Below are 20,147 nucleotides of genomic sequence, written 5' to 3'. Positions count from 1 at the left end.
GCGTGCCCGCGGCGCGGCGGGGGCGGGCGTTGCGGGCGTGATGGGCGGGGAGCAGGGGAGGGGCGGCGGACTGGCTCCGGCCCACGCAGTTACCCCCGCACAGCTTTCGGTGGCTTTAATTGCCACATGCAGCGCAAAGCAGTGGAAGGAGATTGAGCCAAATCCTTCCTTGATCGTGTCTTCTATGTTTTCTCTCCTTTACCTGACGCCTGCTAGCTCTGGAAGCCCCTCGGCAGGCCCCAGTCGGTTTTATTTCTTCCTCAAGACTTGGGAAAAGGCGGCTCGTAACCCCAGCCCCAGCCTGAGCAGGCTCTTAATGTGGTGCTGGGGCGCCGGCATGCCATTAGGGAGCCCTGATGTTAGCTGAGCCTAATGAGTACTTGCTCCAGCGACTTGTGGTGCCTCTGGGGACCCTAACTGGCATGTTACAAAATAAGTGTCATCTTTTGCTTCTGTACTCCTTAATTTGATACACATGCCCAAACATTTGTGCTTTTTGAAGCGCAGTTTCCAGGTCCTGCGGTGCTCACCGAGATGGCTGTCAGGCCGTGCAGTCCTCTCACATCTGCAGTGGGGCTCTGCCGGAGATGCGGCTGCGGAAGGCATGTGACAGGCTGTGGTTGTGGTGTGCCTTGCCACTAGGAATCTCTTGGGCAGTCTGTGCACTGCCTGACATTTGCCTTTAGCGCAGGAGATCTTTAATCACCTTGCACGTTTCCAGAAAATACCACCCAAGCTCATCAATACCTTCTGATTTTTTCTGTGCATCCAACATTTTCATGTGCAGGCAATTAGAGCAAGTGGAAAACAACGACTGTTTAATGAGGCAGTCTGCAACGTGGGCACTAGAAAAAAGTTATGTTTGCTTCAATGTGAGGCGTAACGCAGAAGAGGTCTATATTTAATTTTATCCAAACAGTGACTAAAGGAAAGCTGTAAAACATTGGAAGTGCATTTTCTTAACTTACTCCCAGTCCTTAAGCAGTACTACATGAAGATACACACACATTAACAGAATGAAGTAAGGCTGAAATAGATGCAAATATCACCCAAAAACCGTGTTAGCATACACACCGCCCGGATACACTGCAGTTAGGGCAGGAAATACTGGTGCTGACTTTGACCAAGTGTTCGAAACAGTTATAAACATCCAGGCAAGGAGAGCTTTGAAAATGCATATGTGGCAAAAGAGTTTCTAGTGAGAAGGAAAAATCTGCTTATTCAGCAAAGAAGCTTTACCTGAGCTTAGGGTAAAGGGCCATAAAACAGCTCCTCCTGAAACAGGGTGTCACTTCACTGAAATTTGCCAAAAAAAGAGGCCTGAGTTCATTTTCAGAAAACATTCTGTAAATAAATCATGGAAAAAATGGCCTGACTTAAAAGTCTTCAGTTTCTGCTCCCAGTAGGAAACTGGATATTGTTATCCCTTAGCAAAGCTTTGTATTTTAAGTATTCAGGGAAACTCTAAAAATAATGAGATCATTTTAATCAGTGGATTATATTTAATACAACACATTCAGCCAAGTGTTAACCGCAAAGCAGCACTGTGTATACAGGGCACTGTTGCCATTGGAGTGAGTTGTTCTCTGTTTTCCTCTGCATCCCAGGATATTAACCCACCACAGGAAACAGCTTGCTGCCTCTTGGGCCAGCAGTCCTGCTTTTTGATTTGTGAAATTACTTATCTTCTTTGAAGTGGAAGAGATAGTACACTAAGTCAGTGAGACTCTTCACTCAGTACATTTAAATGTTTGTGCGTGTTTTCATGAACCAGCTAACAAGTCCTTGCTTTCTGTGTCAGCTTGAATGAAGTGAGAAAAGAATTCCCTTCTATTCCTCTGGCTGTTTTTGCAGAGGAAATTTTTTATTCCCTGTGTTTTGTTTGTTTCCCATATCACACTATTTTGCATAGCACCCTCTGCTACGCTCTATGAAAACACTAAATTTTGTAGTTAATCACATTTACTGCATTTTATCTTCTTTTTTTTTTCTCCCATGTTTTTATTAAAAGACAAGGATATGCCACAGTTCAAGTATGTGCTTAGATATTATATACAATTAAACTGTATTTCATCTAACAGTCTCTCTGCTGCTTGGCACTGGTTCTCAGCAGATCATGCACAATTTAGACTCTGCAGTCACTGGGGCAAGAGCAATATCTTGCTTTGTCTTCTGTGAAGCACCTAGTATGTATTATTGAATTATATAAGAAAAAAAAATGTGCAGCATTTGAGTACCTAAAGACTAGAGTTATTAAGGAAGCACTCTGCATGATACGTAATTAAACTTTTTAAAAAAGCAGAAAGAATCAGAAAAAAATAATTTAACAAAATACAGTGTTACCTGGTCTTATGGTTACAAATGGTTCCTTTTTATCTTTCTGTGGAAACAAGCCTATGAGCAGTAATCCCAGAGCCTGGAAAGGATGTGCTAACTGAAGTCTTTGTTAGGTTTTTAATGAGGATTAGAAAATTTGAGATAATAAAAAGCACTGTATCCAAGGAGGTTGTTGTGCAAGAATCTTTGTACAAGTTTTAAATCAGAATCCTTTGTCAGCAACAGTAGGATCCAGTAAGGATAATATGCTAATTTTAACCAGCAGTAGTCTTCATATAGGGATCTAAACAGACAGAGAGAGATACAATCTTATTAAGCTTTTGTGTTGACACTGCACAGCTTGTTACTGTACTCAATTGAAATTTAAGAGTGGGAATGTAAAGCTTGTATCACGTTTTAGTAAGATATACAGTAACATTGAAACCTGAATAACAATTGAAAGAATAAGTAGGAAATTCCCTTAGCCCTTGGGCTACCACCACTTCTCTATTCCAGCAGACAATAAATGCTCTAGGTGTCTATGCCGTAAAAACTTTCCCAGAGGCAATTCTAGCAAAACACCTACTTTCTTCACACCAGACCCATTGTTTTAACCTTCTGAATGTCAGATTTCTAAAGCTAAGTGCTTCTGCTGCACTGCCAGCTGCTTCTAGTCTCTGGGCTTTCCTTGCAGCCTGCTAGGAGTGCAGAACGGTATCACAGGAATGTGTGCTCAAAGAAAGGGGACAATCGATTCTCCCTTCACGTTACAACTAGAAAGAGCTGCAAGGTACATTTGAGCAAGGTCCTATTTTTCATGATGAAATGAATGTTCTATTAATTAGCGAGATTCCATTTTATTGAGTTTATGGTATTGATTGGTAGTAATTGTTAATCAGCTGAAGTTTACTTTATTACTCCAGTACTTTTTCATATTTTCTTGTATAATGGCTGGCTGGCAGCAAGGAGCAGAAGACTGGTAGTTCTGAAATAGTTTGTGTAAAGGCCACACTGCATTTTTTTTTAGTACAAAAGCCAAGGGAATATATACAGCTGCAGTGCAGTACTTCAATACCACATTTTTTTCAATGGAGATATGTCATTTAGCTTCACAAAAACACATTGTTAGCCTCTCATCAAGCATCACATAACTATTTTCAATCCTTTATAAAATGTCCATGTGACCAGATATATTTTTGTATGTCCGTAGAGTTCCATGGTGGCAAAACTGCTTGTGGTTCATCCAACTGCTGTCACATTTCACAATGGCAAGATCAGTCAGAGAAGAGCTCAGCAGAGCTGAATGCTTACAGAAGACAAACAGTAAGTTGATTCCACCCAAGGGTCAGAAACCTGGAGAACTATGAAAAGTACTGTGAAGTTCCTATCACTGTTCCAGTCAGTTCAATAGGAGCATTGTAATCAGTGTCAATGAACCCAGAGTTGTTGGTGCTTTTCAGTTGACGTTTTAAGCTGCCAACATGAAGGATCAGATGTGCAGAAGTTTTCTTTCAGAAATAATGTGTGCATCAACTACATGTAGAAAAGCCACTGTCAGCTATATAAATACACTAATATTAAAGAGATGTGCTCATTACCTAGGACCTTTCTCCACTGCTAAAGATATCATATAAGCATGGAACCAAAAGTGATGTATTTAAAAACAGTATTAAAAAGTTACCCACAAAAATTGAAGGAGCAAGCACTGCTTGCTATGTTTTATTTAAAAAAAAAAAAAAAAAAAAAAGGAGTGCAAATACATAGAACACATTGCACATTTATCTTGTGATGGAACATATCACAATATGTATTCCAGTTCAGCATCTGATTTTATTGCCTTGCTCTAAAACAGAATGATTCCCAAAAAGCTCTAAAAAGTCAGGGGATATCTAACAAAACTTGGGCATTTCATGATGTAATGGCCTCTTGATTAACTTGATGAGTCCTTCAGAAAGCAAGGACACAAAATGGGAACACATCTTCTCAAAGAGATAAGGTCTATTCATCTATTTGTATGGTTATAACTTTTTAAAACATCATATTTTCTTGCAGGAGTGTGGCTATTTTCTGTAGTTGATGAAGAGGGTTTATGATCTAGATGATGTTTATAGAGAGAGCATGAATAAGCAACAATATCAAGCAACATAATGTCATATCTGTATGTAGAGAAATCATACACTGCAGGACATAAACACATAGGCTCTATGTGCAGCATTGCTGTAGAGAAAGAAGCAGAAATAAATGCTAGCTGATCCCAGCCAACCAACCAACCAACCAACCAACCAGAGTGGGCATTGTTTAAAAATAGTTATTTTCCAGATCCATGCATTCCATTATTGCTTTGGAAAGAGGACTCATAGCACAATGTGTGGCAGTAATTCCAGGCTGTAACATTATTAGTGCCGTAAAAGTTGAAACACACAGATGTGTTCTGAATGACTTAAGTATGATAGAGTTAAGCCTGCACGGTCTGTGTTTTTATCAGCCGTGGATTGATTCCTGGTGTGTTAATGAAGACCTATGTATAGTTTTCTTGATTAACTTAAGGCTTAGAACTTGTTACTTTAGCACTAAACAAGATTTAAGTTTTTGAGCTGTTGCATCTGATACCTCAATTATTCATCCTCAGAATTAATGTACAATTAGCATGAATTGCTGCTCACATGGAAATAGATGGTTATGTTAATTTGGATGCAGTTACTGAAAGAGTTCTGAATAATGAAAAGACTGGTATTAATATCTTTGTATGGGATACAGATCAGACTAAGTAACCATTTTTTAATGTAAAACTGTCTTGGCAGTTTGTTTTATTTCTTCCATTCTCTGTTATGTTCTAGGCTATTCAGCGCATCTGCCAATGACTTCAGGTAATTATGATACTGCTAAATATTTTCTTGACTACAAATATATATAAATATTTGGCCTACTTCCATACTGATTTATACACTTCTAAGTGTGGGTAAGTCCTTTGAAGTGTCTGGAATTACCCCATTATAAAGTCATTTAAGGAAGATCGTAGGTAGGTCAGTTCTTCCTGGAGCTCTTTCCTCCAATGTGTCTTGCCTGAGATTTGCCAGTGAATTACTGGTACTGCAAATAATTGGTTCATCCAAAAACGAGGTAACAAAGTGGAGTTGCTAAGAACACTGGATTGCCTTTTCACAGGAGAACTATTTCGTTCTCAGCTTTTAAATGCAGCAGATTCATCGGGAGCGTAGGGTTTGGTTTGGTTCTATGGTTTTGTTAGTTTTTTGTTTGTTTTTGCTTCTTGGTTTCTCTACTTCCTGTACCAAAAGCTTTCTGTGCTATTTGGAGGACATAGTTAGGGACCATCAATCCAAGTGTGAAGCTGCAGTGACATCTGCAGTTCCTGTTCAAGTTCAGGAGGCTTGGGGTGTACAGAAAACTGTTTGTGTATGTGCAACACACTCACTTCCACACAGAGGACACTAAGTCACTCGGAGCAGCTGGCAAAATGAGACAGCTTTTTCCTTCTTGCTGTTAGCTTCCAGTATGCACTAATGAAAGTAATTCAGCATTGCTACTGAGATTTTTTCCCCTCTCCTGATGTTATAATCCTGTGGACCGAGTGTTGTACTGTTCCTAGTTTCCTGACAATCACTAATTCTGGGCACAGTGTGAGTCCTGAAGGTGGCATTGCTATAGACACAACATACTAACTGCTTGAGAAAATGTTGTTTACTTCACATTCCTGAAAATTAATCCTGAAACCTTCCTGAACTACATTAATCAACTCCTTTATCTTTTTCTCCAGTGGAAAAAATGGAGACTGGCAATGTCATCAAAGAGCAGGTGCTCCACCCTGCCTCATTAGCGCCTTGCCTTTCTTCTTCAGTTGCAAAATCGTGGAGCCAAGAATGCTATTTATAGCTTTTGCAAGGATACAGTGACTTGTCCTGTCTCCCCAACTAACCATTTGTCTGCCTCTTGCACCGTGGTGACAGCACCCTCACCACCTGCAGAAGAGGTGGCTCTGGAACAATGTGGCAGGTCTGAAGGAGACTGATGACAGCCAGAACACAGGGCCAATGGGAGTAGTTAAACACACCAGATTCTGAGACAGAGGAAGGAATTAGGAGCAGAAGGATGATAAAAGGGGAATACAGGGGCATAGAAAGAAGGAGAAGCAGGAACTCTCATAAATAAGAGTTGGCTGTATCCTGAGACAGAAAGGTAATCTCAAAATTCCTATAAAATGCTGGTAACAAATGACTTTTATAGGTATATTCAGACTGCATTTGGAACAGAATGCAGGGGGAACTTGGATATAGTAATAGAACTTAAGTTAGACAAAAAAGGGGAGAGGGGATATTCTCTATATTATGAAATGTTGGATTATTTTATGATCAGCCAGAATATTTGTAGTCCTCTGTCCTAAAGTGCATCTCGTCAGATGTCCCTGTGGTTCCAGCAGATCTGTGGAGGACTTTTCCTGCCGTATACAAGGAAGGTATCAGGTTGCAATGGAAAATGCTGCATTTCTAATGACAGTAGTGATAGCTATGATGACAAGAAGTGTTTTTAAAATTATATTAATAAGAGGAATCTTTAAATGTTCCTAGCAGAAAGATGCAGTACAAGCAAATGCTGTGGCAATCCATTTTCAGCAGGAAATGTCTCCATACATAGCCCTAGCACACTGTAATGTCTATGCATGCCAGCAGCAATCAGATGCTCTAAGTAGTAACACCTGGGTCTGCTGCAGCCAGCTAAGTGACCTTAAATATCTATCACCTATCTACATATGCAGATGTTCTCCGATCACAAGGGAGGATTAATAGTGCTACTTCACAGAGCTAATGAGAAAATGAATCAGTTAATGTTTGATTCACAAGAGCTGTAAAGTATTATATAGACATTGTTTGCTTTTAACTCGTTGCTCTATCATGCTAGCTAATAGGCAGTATTATTCATTTTCGTACTATTATTAAAATCACATTATATTTTGGCGATAACCCAGAGCACCCTTCTGGTATGTTTTTTTTTCTTGCCTTTTTTCCACTTAGTGTTTCTCTACAAGGCTACCTGAAGTGCAGAATGTCATCTCAACAGTATGCATATGTTAGAAGATATAGGCAGGTAGGAAGTTTTGTGGGTTTTTTTTTTTTTTTCCTCCCATGAAGTCACTATCGAAGAAGTTTATTCTCCTCTTAAAATACCTGACAATCTTTCATTTTTCCTCATCTTCAGGATTTCATTCTTTAGTGTTCTAGATGGAAAAAGTTTTAAAGGACCTGACTCAGAGTTTGTCTTCCTCTTCCTACAAAGTTAAAGGAGATCATTCTCGAATAATAAAACTGTAAATTCACATTTGGATATAGCATTCATATTCTTTCCATCTGGTTCTTGTACCAACTAACAAAGGTGAAAAGACATCATCAGCAAATGATGTGAAATACATCACTTAGTGACATATAATTTCACTAGAGGATGTATGATTTTGTAAATATTTATATGGGTTCTTAAGGCCATCTATATAATAATAGGTTCATATTCAGTAATGACAGATCACCAACACAGAAACCTATGTATGTTAAAATGAAATGCGGCAGTAAATGTACACTATAAATAAATATATAAGCCAGAACTGTTTTTATACTTATTTGCTTCTTTTTTTGTTTGTTTTTACTTTTTTTTCCAGTAATATTTCTGGTTATCAAAGCTCATACATTTGTCAGACAAGCTGGGCTATAGCCTGTCCTGATATAGCCATTAATGTCCTGGGAACGTGGTTGGAGGGTGGAATAGATCCTGTTTAGAGCTTCTTCAAACTGATACTGTATTTTCTTTAGGAAAAATATAGATCAGTCTTTTATTTTCTTCAGTTGTATACCACTTTCTTATGACAGCAGTTCTTCTGAAGCCTCTGTTAAAAACATCTTTCTTGGTACTGTGTGAGTCTCTCCAGTCCGCCCAGTTGGAGCTTCTTTTTACTTGTAACTTTCCGTCTGAATTCAGAGCAATCTGAAAAATCAATTCTCACTCTTTCAAGGGTTAAATTTCTGCTAACAAATATGAACTATTTGATATGAAAACCATTATTGTTTGATATGTCAAATAAAACATTTGTCAATCAAAAGTCTTTAAGCACTGAGCTATGTGACATTTACTCTTTTATAAACCGACAAAGTCCCTGGTGGCATGCCTTTCTTCCTCTCATTTAAATAGTGGTAGGAGAACAAATCATACTTCAGGGCAAGTTGATAACTGCCAGTCACGATTTCTGCCTTGTTTACTATAATGAGGAGGGTAATAAATGCATCTGACCATTTCAGCTGGCATTTGCATAGATGAATGATTTGTCCAGTCAGTCTCTCTCCAGTGATTTGGGCCTTTTTGTCAGCACAAAGAGCATTCAGTCTCCCTGGAATTTACAGCAGCCAAGCTCTCATTAGCAAACATCCTTTACCATGAATGATTCAAATAATTACCACTGAAATAATAAACTGTTTCACAAAAACATTTTATTTGATGGCTCCAAACATCAACTTTTCTGAATTGTTGACATTCAAATAAGCCAGAGAGCTTTATTGTTAAGCAACAATGATCCCCTTGTAAAAGGGTGGGCATTGTTTTACCTCCGGTAGACCTTTCAACTTGGCCAGATATCAAATGCGTCCCTCAAACAGCTAGCCAATGTGCTGGGTAATGGGAGGGCACGTACCAGCTGGAGCTATAGTAAAACTGTATGTTCAAGCTCCTGACTAATTTTCACCAAATTTACTTACGATATTGCAAGCATAAAACTCCAGACTAATTAGCAGTGAGTTATCTATTTGCATCTACAGGAGTTGTATAATTATTAAATGCTTTGGCTTACACTGAGCTCTCAGTTCTGAGTTCTCTTCTGTAACGATATTCATGTGTATAATTAAGTGTTATTTGATATAGTTTTGGAGTTCAATCAAATGAGCAAGCAACAATTATATCCTATTATAATCTCCTCTAGAGCTTGGCAACAGGAATGATGTCACTGCATTTCCAACCCTATAGCATGAGGAAAAAGGTATTTCCTGCCATCACTCTTCTTTAGCCTTTCCACCATGCCTAATTAGAAAAGTTTTATTATTTAATTTAGAGCAGAGCTATTTACTATGAGTGCTCCTAGGCTGCAGGAATGTATTCAGTTTTCATTGCAGTGTTGTTTGTATGGGCAAGTGCATGAAATTATTATCTTAATATCAAGCGAACAGGATTCAATTGCACATTTTATGCTGCTTTTAACTGCAAGGAGACAAAACACAACAACAGACAGGGAAAATATTTCACTCATCCTAGCACATTCTTCACTGCATAATTTCACTTTCATATTGACATAGGGTAGGTAGCAGAAACCTCAAACAGCCTAATACCTGGGACCTTGATGTTGGGAAATAGAATAACTGAGACCTGACTTTCATTTATAGACCCTTTATACCCTTCTGGCAAAATAATTTTTTTTAATGCTGCCAATGCAATGTAGAAAGCTCTTAAAATATGTGAAAGTCAGGCCAGTAAAATTAAATACATTAAAACCCATGACTGTTGTTTGCAAGCAATAAAGTGTACTCCTTAAAATATAATGTCTGATAATTGTTCTGAGCGAGGGAAACATATATTTAGAATCCAGCTTTTCATACATAGGTATTTGCAATAGGAGGCACAAATTCTGTCTTATTTTTATTCACCCAGGGATAATTGCCCATTACAGCACCTAAATTTGGGATTATATATCCCATTTAAGCACCAAGCTTTGTGAGCTGAATCCGAGTGAATAAAGTTCCTTAGATAAATTGCACAATGTTCTTTAGCTTTCCAAGTTTATCCACTGGCATTTCTTCATCACCCACCAAGACCTTTCAAGTTCAGCCTAGTCTAGTATTATTTTTATTTCCTCCTGCTGTTTCTCTAATGTGTAGTCAACACCTAGATGAAACAGACTATTTCTTGTTCTCCTTTTTTGTCTTCTCAATTGCAGAATCAGAAGAAAATTAAGAAATTTCATCACGATTCATATTTGGCAGATATATGTTTAAAATGTCTAGTCTGATTTGGTGTTGATGGAACAGGAACAAACAGGATTGTCTGGATTCCAGTACAGATAACCAGGTGCAAAGAGCACTTTCTATGTTGTAGGCCCATGTTTTGGCAGACTGACAAAAGCTAGCTATCTTGCAGTGGAGTATGGTAAAAGCTCAGTTAAAAGAAATGCTGCTTTCCACAGCAGTCCATTTTAAATGTCAGCAGGAAGACAACCTGCATGCTGATACTAAAGTCAGTTTACCCTCTGTAGTCTTCTGCAGTAAGTAGCTCATACTGCTGCCATGTAGCCAGCATGCTACAGATGAACGTGCTGTTTCTGCCACCATCAAGCTAGTCTTTCAAGCTAACTTCACTAATTAATTACTTAATCTCAAATTGTGTACATCTTAGACATCACCTCAATTTCATCAGCAATTAAGAATAGCCAGTTTCAATGGATTAAAAAAAAAAAAAAATTGGATGGTTCTTAGCTCCAGATACATATGCATATGTTTAGGTGCCCACACTGGAGGAGGTAAGTTCTTTTCTCAATAAATAGACATCCTATCAATACTGTTTGTAGACACCTGTAGAAATTTCCATGTTTAGTTACCTAAATATAGGCACTTGATGTTATTTGAGATGTTCGGTGATACGTAAGACATCATCACAGGTCTGGCAGATATGACCTAGCACCTATGCGCAACTCCCATTCCTCTGGACCAGCAGCTGGAAGCCTAGTGTGAGTAAGATGCCACTAAACCCCCATGTCTGCAACCCAAAATTAAGGTATCTTACTGTGGATGAATCTTTCCTCAGCTGTTCAAATCCAGAAATGCTGAAAATCCCAGCCCCACCAAAACCCAAGTGCTCTGGTTAGAGCTGGCTATGGATGTAGGCAGAGTCTGCCTAATGCCACACACTGCTGCTGGCAGGAAAATAGCACATTAACGGAGTTTCTTCAGCATCTAGCACCTTCCCTGCATCTCCCCACTCCTCCTTTCTTGCTGCCGGAGCAAGGAGCAGGGAAACAGTAGTATTACACTGTGCCAATCAGAGAAACATTGTCAGCACCTCCTTCTATCGCTGCTATGAAGATGAAGCCCTCAGCCCTGCCTCCTCAGACGATCTGGGATCCCTGGGGGACCCATCACTCAGAAAAGAAGAAACCCCTTGTGTTTTGGATAGGGGAATTTGCAGAGCCCAGGCAGGGTCTGCTCAGCAGGGTGCCTCGTCACTGAAGTCTTTCCACCTGCTCCTTTCCTAGCAGCAAATGCAGCCAGCAGGTTCTGATCATATGCACTTTGTGTGGGAAGCCAGCAGCTCCCCATCACCAGGACAACACCTTCAAAATCATTTCCTTTGCCTGCATCTGCTTTCCAGAGGGAAAGAGATAAAACTTCATATAGCAATTTTGCCTTCTTTTATTCTGACTTGGTTGGTGCCAAAAGGCAAATGTTTGTAATGTCAGCTCTACCTTGCAATAGAATAGGAGATGTGGTCCCAGAACAGGAGCTATTGACAGAAAGTTTTACTCTTCCTGCTCATCTCTTTGTGCTTAGACAAACAACATTATCTAGCTCATTAAACCATTATGCTTCCTTGTAATTATAAAATGCAGCTGTAGTCCATTGGTAAAATACTTTTACAATTTCTTAGATATGTTTTTTGTTATAATTAAGAGACTTCCTGCATTATTTATGACCATTCTTCACTTCCGTAACAGAAAAACATGGAAATACTATGTAAACTTACTGAAATGAGTAAATCAGGACAGTAAAAGTGCCACCTGCAAGTACCAGTACAGTGGATTATACAAAGTTGCTTTAGATCACCTTTTCCTATTATCCCTCATTGTAACAAGAAAGAAAAACACAATTAACACTCACAGAACAGAAAAATGCAACTTTTTTTCCCCTAGCCAATGATCTGGCAAGGTTTCTACCAGTAAATTTAAAAATTCTAACCACAAAATCTTTCTGTGAATGTGTTTTGTTTGCAGTTATAGTAAATATAACAAAATCAGTTAATTAAAAATAGACTTGCAAATTACTCCAAAACTGCCTTGCTGGAACCGCTGCTGTGAGAGTTTAATTCAGACTCTTTCTAGTTATATTGCGGTGAAGCAGCAATGACATGCAGCTTGTAATTTTATCACAAGCAGATATCAAATCATTCTCTGTCCCATGTGGAAGGGGTTGTTCTGAAGCTGCGAAGTGTTGTGGAACAACTCAAAAAATCTTTTATGTGACGTGTTGAAGGGAAAAGATATCAATACATGTTAAGCAATTTTCAGTGGGGAGGTTATTCTTGAAAATCATATTGTATAATCACTTCTGTTTATTATTGCAAAGGTAAGCACTCCTATTACATAGGATAATATCCCTGATTTTGGGCCTACGCTCCATTTAATTTTCAGTGATATCCAGAGTAAATTGTGGATTTATTCTGATATATATTATTATGCTGCGGCAAACACTTGAAGGACTTAAAGGAAGAAGCTGTTGCAGATCATGTGAAATATTAAAGGTAAAGAAAATCAAATTATGCTCAAAGTAATCCATTGTGTTACAGTGGTACGTCTTGTTATGTGATGGTTGGACTTGGTGATCTTATGGGTCTTTTCCAATCTAAATCTGTCCTTGGAGATATTCAAGGTCAGACTGGATGGGGGTCTGAGCAACGTGACCTAGCTGTAGATGTTCCTGTTCACTGCAGGGGAGCTGGACTAGATGATCGTTAAAGGTCCTTTCCAGCTCAAATGATTCTACAGATCTATGATCCTACAATCCTCTGAGTCTACGATCTTTCTTTGTGTCCAGCTGTTTGGAATGGATGTTCATATTTTCATCAGTTTAGCCTCTTCCCAACCACTCTGGTCCTACTCCAGTAACATATTTAGAAACAGTCAGAGTTGTTGTTAGTACATGATGTGACTCAGTTTTGTGAGATCACTGTCTCCACGACCTCTTGGGCAAAGCTTCATCTGCAGAACCAAGGGGAAAAAAAAGGAGATAGTTCTCATAAGAAGCAAACTTCTCTCATTCAGGAAGGATGATTTCACAAACAACATGTTCACAAACGGAGGCAGATGTTTGTTTTGCCATCTTCATACAAATAAGCATCAGAGTCTTACGATCTAGAAAACGACAAGAATTTTGAAACTTGCTTTCTCTTCTGGGTAAGTCACAACAAGTGACCATTTATGAAGTTAGTCCTCAAAGTACATGAACCTGAAGTCCATGTTCTTTCTGTATGCAGTACTATTTAAGATCTACAAAAAGCTCAACAAGCCCTGAACAATAAATAAATCCCAGTTACTGAATTCCCCCGTAAGTCATGTTCTCTGAAGAGCTCTGACTTGTCCAGTAGTGAGTGATTTGGCTTGAAACATTACTGCTGGTGAGCCAGATGCTAGCTCCTGCCTTCTCTTCTATATTTCTCTCTCAGAGTGAAAAAGCCCATAGGGATCTCTGGCATTTCCCCAGGTCGGCCAGCCCCATGTTGTAGCCAGCGCCCACAGAGCTTACTGCCTCCTGCAGCCCCAGCCTGGGGCAGATGCTCAGCTGGGTTGGAGCTGACGGCCACTCTCTGATGTGGCAGCGTCATCATTCTCTACAGCAGCATCCATAAGCCTGTGCAGGAGTCAGGAAGGAGTTAAGCTGCACTAAATGGAACTGCACAAAAAGGATACAACTCCTACGTATCCTGGATGTTCGGATGCCAAGCATATTTTCCTGAATGAAAGGCCTTTTGGTTGCTTCTCATTGGAAGGGAAAATGCTTTTCAGGAGAATCAAAATCAACAAAGAGATTACAGATAACAAATATAACACAGCACATATTATAAGAACAAGTACAGTAAACATGGATGGCTAATTGAGGATATTATTGAGAATGCTTTGAAGCAGAATTCCTATATACATTTCTGATGAGCCCTCCAAAACATCTTTCAAAAGCAATCGCATTCAGGAAGAGTACAGGAAAATGTTGTAATTTCCTACTAGAAGCACTTTATCAAAAACTATCTACATTGTTATTATTTACTAAGCTTACAGTAGTGCTTCTCATTTCCAGCTGGGATCATGACATTGTTAATCTAGCTGCCTAAAAAATGTTGTTAAAGACAGCTCCTGACTCAGATTTGTCAGAGAGGACAGCAGAAGGAGTTATCACTTCCATTTTGCAGACAGAGGCTGCACTGGGTTCACAGAGAGCCAGGCCTAAGGCAGTGCCCTCCCCACTGCCTTTCAGGGAACAAGCTCAGTGGGGAAGGTGCTGGTGCCTTGTCTTTGAATGAGCTGTCTGCAGGGATCCAAACTCAGCCAGGAGTGGGAAAGCAACCAAGAGGGTGGATTACTGGGGTCCAGAGTGAATGCTTCATCTTTGGTCCTCGTTCATCTAGTGGTATAGATGTGCATGAAATTACTGGGAGAGGGCAAAAACTCAAGCAGCATAACCTGAACCTCTGTTCTGTTACTCAACCACTGGATAATCTCTTCCTCACTGTGGAAAAAAACACATTTAAATATATATGTATGACTATTCCAATTTCTTTTAGGGTGTAATGCTCACAGAAGAATAAACTCTTTCCCACTTGCTCATTTCTTCTTATCTCCATTGCACTTCCCCACTGCTCGTTTCTGTCTTCCAGAGTTACAGCAGAAAAACCATGCATGCAGCATGGAATACCATTTGCCACATGCCAGCTGTGATTTCATCACAAAAAGCAGCATACTAGCCCTTCCCATATAAAAGAGGTAAGCGACCAGGGCCTTTGCAAGTACATTCCAAGTAGATGAGTCTGATTACTCAACAGAAATCCTGAGGAGTATATGCTCTAGAAAAGAGCAAAATGTCATTATCAGCATTTAATGCACTGAGTATCGGATAGTATTTCTACTTACTTTGAGAATTAAACCAGTGTGGGTTTACATCAGCTCCAAATCTCTTTGATTCTAAAGAGTATAAGGTCCTTCTAGCCCAACACTCTGTTATCAGCAGTGTCCAAGGGCAGATGTCTACAGAAAAGTATGAGTATAGGGAAAACACAAAGTGGTAATTCCCCGAGATTCTCTCCTAGAAACCATGAATTTGCATCTCAGGGGCTTTCTGTGCCAGAGATAGTGTTTTGCTTTTAACAGCCTTTGGTGGACTTCTCCTCCATGGACGGCTTCATAGCAAAGACAGGAAACAATCAAGGACACCACTTGTAGGTGTCTCAGTACAGGATGGAGGAAAGAAAGTGAAAATGTCACCAAAAAAAAGTTATGCTCGTTTTTCCTACTGTATGTATGCTTTATTTTTTTTTTCTGACAGTATCACAGTACATACTCAGCTGGAATGTGGAGTGTTATGTTATGTTGATCTCTGTAATTTGGATACATCAGAGAAGTCAGGTCCTACTGGCCTGAACTGCCAGAGCTTTCATGATGTCAGTGAACTTCCTTACTTACAGCATCACAAAAAGTGGCTCACCATAGCTTCCCCTGCTTGAGAGTTTCTTGATAAAGAAGGCTGTAAAGAAATATTGTTGTATTCTTGGGCTGCAGATATAAATGATGGAGGTTTTTAAAGAAAACTTGATCAAAAAATGTCAAGGAAAAATAACAGCACACTTAGTGTTGCATTTAAAGAAGTTAAAGAATATCTTGGATAGCCTTATATGATGTTAGACAGTACCATTTCATTCTGTTTAAGAAAGTTTGCTATCTAGCTTTATCAGGCTCCATGAAATTTCACTGTGGCATTTTAAAATCTATCTAAGCCAGCAAGAACACAGATATGTATAACACCATGAATATAAATATAAGCCATTTAAAATATATCTAAGTGAGTCATCCAGGAACAGTATGATTATGGCAGAGAAAACCAGATAATCTGAATTTGTCTATATCCATGTACCTCTGTGCAAATATCTATCTGTGCGTACTCATAAATATTTCATCTGGATCTAGTTTGAATTTGGATTCAGCTCCTAGCCTAGATAGGCAGAGTTCACAAATTGCCTGTTGAGTGATCTTGCTTTGTTTTGTAAGTGTGTAAGGATGCAACTCTCACAACTGATATCAGAGCAAAAAAGGCAAAGAAAAAAAACATGGAATGGCAATACTTTCAGTTCTGAATAGTCAAACAGCCGAGAATCTTGTCACAAGATGTATTATGAAGGGTAGTCAATTCACTGCTCTATTTCATATTGGAGGGATTGAAGTGAGAAACTGATTTCTAAATAACTATTTCTGTTGACCTTTGCAGAAGAACATCCAGGGCACTCAGTTATAATGCTGCTGAGCACCTCCACAGCATGTTTGTTCTGTGCTTGGGAAGGCTTTTCTTAAAGCACAAGCAGTATCCATAAGATATTTTTATCCCCAGATAGGTGTGTGGGTTTTTTTAATGCCTACAAATTAAGAACAACACTGATGTTTTTCTATTTGGTTTTATGAAACAAGTTTTCACTGGCATGAACTAAGAGAGAAAGAGCTCTGTTCACATACCCTTAGCTTATCTGAACGTTTTCTCTTTAGAATATTAACCTGATGCAACACATGTGTTCAAGGACCGATATCCAGGAAATGCAATGCTTTTGACTTGGAAAATAATTTCACGGTGAAAGCCATTGTTATTCTGTATTTTGTTGATTTCAAGCAGTTTTGGGCTAAGAAGAGAGAGATTAGAAATTTCTTTCTAGGAGGTAACTTCCCAGACAGTTATGAGGTATTGAGAGGAAGTACTTAGCAGTAACTCTGCACTCAGATCAGGTGGAGATGGGAATGTGGCTTTCCAGGCAGCCAATGCCTTGTGCCATTGCTTCAGAAGAACCAGGAGCTCCATGGCCTGACATGGAATGATAATACTTTTGGTGACAGGTAGACAGTTGGACTGGATGATCTTGTAGGTCTTTTCCAACCTTCTATGATTCTATGATACTACTTTAGGGAATTGCTTCTCTTTCCCTCTCTATCCTTAACTGTGACGTTGGGGTGAGACTGTCTGCACATTAGCATAAGACAAATGGGAATACTGACATGCTTTTTCCCAATGACACGATCCACCTGTAAAGCTGGAGCTACCCAGGCTGTGGATTTCATTTACTTTCTCAGGAAAGAGTGTGATGCACAAAGGCAGCCTCGAAGAAGGAATATAGATTCCTTCTAGTTGACTCAAAGGGAGATCTTGTTAATCTTGATCCTCACTAAACAGCTTTTTCTGAAAACTTCCAGCAGAATTTTTATATATAAATCACCTGAAAGCATAACAGTAAGCAAAAATATCAATATCTGAAAAAAAACAATGTTGTCCTCATAGATCTTCACTGAGAAAAGCACTTAAAAAAAGCAAGCAGCTGTCTTGGTCTAGACCAATTTTTAATGAACTTTTTTCTCCTCTTACACTTCAAAAGTGTCAAAAACAGGCTGTAGGAAATGCACCTCCTGTTCTGTAGTCCTACAAAACCCCAAGTAGATGAAATGACGGTATGCATGGGCCACGCTGGTGCAGAGAAAGCCAGGAAAATGCACCTACAACACAAATTTCATATTTGGGTCCTGAATCGGCAAAGTCCTTAAAACACAAACATGATATTAAGGATACAAATGGTCCCACTGAAGCTGGCAGAATTATGCTCTCTCTAGTTATGCACCCTATTCTGAGGCACATGTGCACAAACAAGGCTATATAACTCCCCATTGATCTTTCCAATAGCTCCCTCTGACAGGTGCTGAACGTGGCCAAGTGTGCCCAATGCCGCTCTGGCTCATGCTGGCGTTATTGCCTGTGTCACTTCAGTGCAAGGCCAGGGGAGCACTGACAGCTGCTCTGAGGGGCCAAAGGAGGCCATAATGAACAGGATGGAAGCGGGCAGAGGGGCCACGTGGAGCTGTAGGGAGTGAGGGAGGGAGATGTGCTGGCTGCAATAAACCCCCTCATCAGGGCCATAAAACTTGGATTTTCCCTTTAATAGGGCTCTCAGTTCCTCTGTAATGTGATCTGAAAAAAATATCGCATTAGAGATGAAGGAAAAAAGATTCTTGAAGATCTGGGCTGATTAAAACTAATTTGACTGGACTGTTTCTTCATTAAGACAAAACTCTTAAATCCACAAGAGAATATTGATTCCTGTATTCTGTTCCTTTTAAATAAGTATAGTCCCTGCCTGAGTTCATATATGTACACTAACTGAGGAGGACTGGAACAAAGACCTATCATACTAATCCAAAACAAGATACTTGCTGCTGGGATGTAATTCACCACAGCATGGAGCACTTATGTAGGTGCCTCCAGCATCCCTGTCCCCTTAGGGAAGAGTTATATAAGGCTACCAGGGCCTCTGCACTCCAACAAAATTTGCTCTTAAAACTGTAGATATCTCTCTCAAATCTATGGAATGAAGAAACTCTGACTTTGCCATATAAGCCTTGTTTTCAGAGGAAATTAGTTTTATGTTGTCATGCTCTGTCTTTGCATGTGCAACCGCATCCTCTCTCCACCCCTTAAGCCTCTGGCCAACTTCAACCAAGTTTGACAGAGGGGCTGTAGGCCTGCAGGTGCAAGTTCCTACAAATTTGAGGAGAAAACCAGCTAATATCCACCTGAATGACAGGCAGGCATGTGTATTCACCCCTTCGTCGACACTGCGGGATCCACATAGCAGAGAGAGGTTCAGGTGCCCTGATGCAGCAGAAGCTTACTTGAAGCAAGCCCCACAGCGCATGCTGGAGAGCCCAGCTAGGAGACATAGATCAGTCTGTGGGAAGCCAGGGAGGTAATTACGCTTGTTAATTGTTTTAGTTTATTTTTATGTTCAGATAGTAAAGTCTGAACACACGTTACAGCTGTAATTTTCTAGCATACATCCTGGGATCTACTGCTGGATGTAAAGAACCTGGCAGTATTATTCCGCTTGCCCATTGTATATCCAGGGGAAGATAAAAGCGAGCATATTCTGCAAATCATCCTGGTTCAGTTCCAGTGCTGAATGTGGACCTGCCTGAGTGCGAGTGGAGCTGTCAGCTCATACAGGCTTCACTGTCAAGGGCTGTGTCATCTGTCAGTGTCGGTTCCAGCTCACTGTGCCACGTAGAGGCAATGCACTGGTGCCTCCCAATTGATAACATGCTGCCAGAAGCATGTTACTTTCTCATCTGTCTTCTTGTAGCTGTCAAAATTGGAATCCATTAATTAGTTTGTTCTTGTGAATTTTAGTTGTTCTGAAGACATGTAAATTTCCAAGTAAGAAAAAAATAAAACACAACAATAACAAAACAAAAACAAAAAAATCCACCACCATGAAGGTGCCAATAGGGGTTCACAAATCCTAAGTGGCAGTTGTTATGAGCAGTAAGTGCTGGCTACAAGAGCTTGGTCTAAGTGAGTATAATGATGTGGCTAGTTTCACCATATTGCTTTTAATGAGACTGAGCTGCTTCCAAGAGTCAAGATGCAATGACAGCTGGGGAAAGGGGAGAAAACAGCACCAGCTAGTGAAGTCAGCTGGGTCAAGAAGGCTCTGTTTGTTGCTGTTGGGTGTGGTTTTTTTATTTTACACATTGCTCACCAGGAGTGGAGGAAAAGTTTGAGCTTTATTTCTTTCTATTTTGCATCTCATGAAAGAAATATTTTGATTTCAGGAGTTTTTGCCAGCTCTGTGGATTTGAGATGCTTCTCACTCTAGCACTTGAATGGACAGTACTATCTCTAAGCAGAATAGTGTTTTCATTGAAATGTCAAATATTAAATAGGTATATTTACGTATTTCATTTTGCATCCACTACGTCACTTTCTCAGGGTGCCACGAAAGAGACTCGGGGA

This window comes from Numida meleagris, chromosome 3 (assembly GCF_002078875.1).
Source record: "Numida meleagris isolate 19003 breed g44 Domestic line chromosome 3, NumMel1.0, whole genome shotgun sequence".
Taxonomy (NCBI): Eukaryota; Metazoa; Chordata; class Aves; order Galliformes; family Numididae; genus Numida; species Numida meleagris.
Note: the sequence above shows the minus strand (reverse complement) of the source record.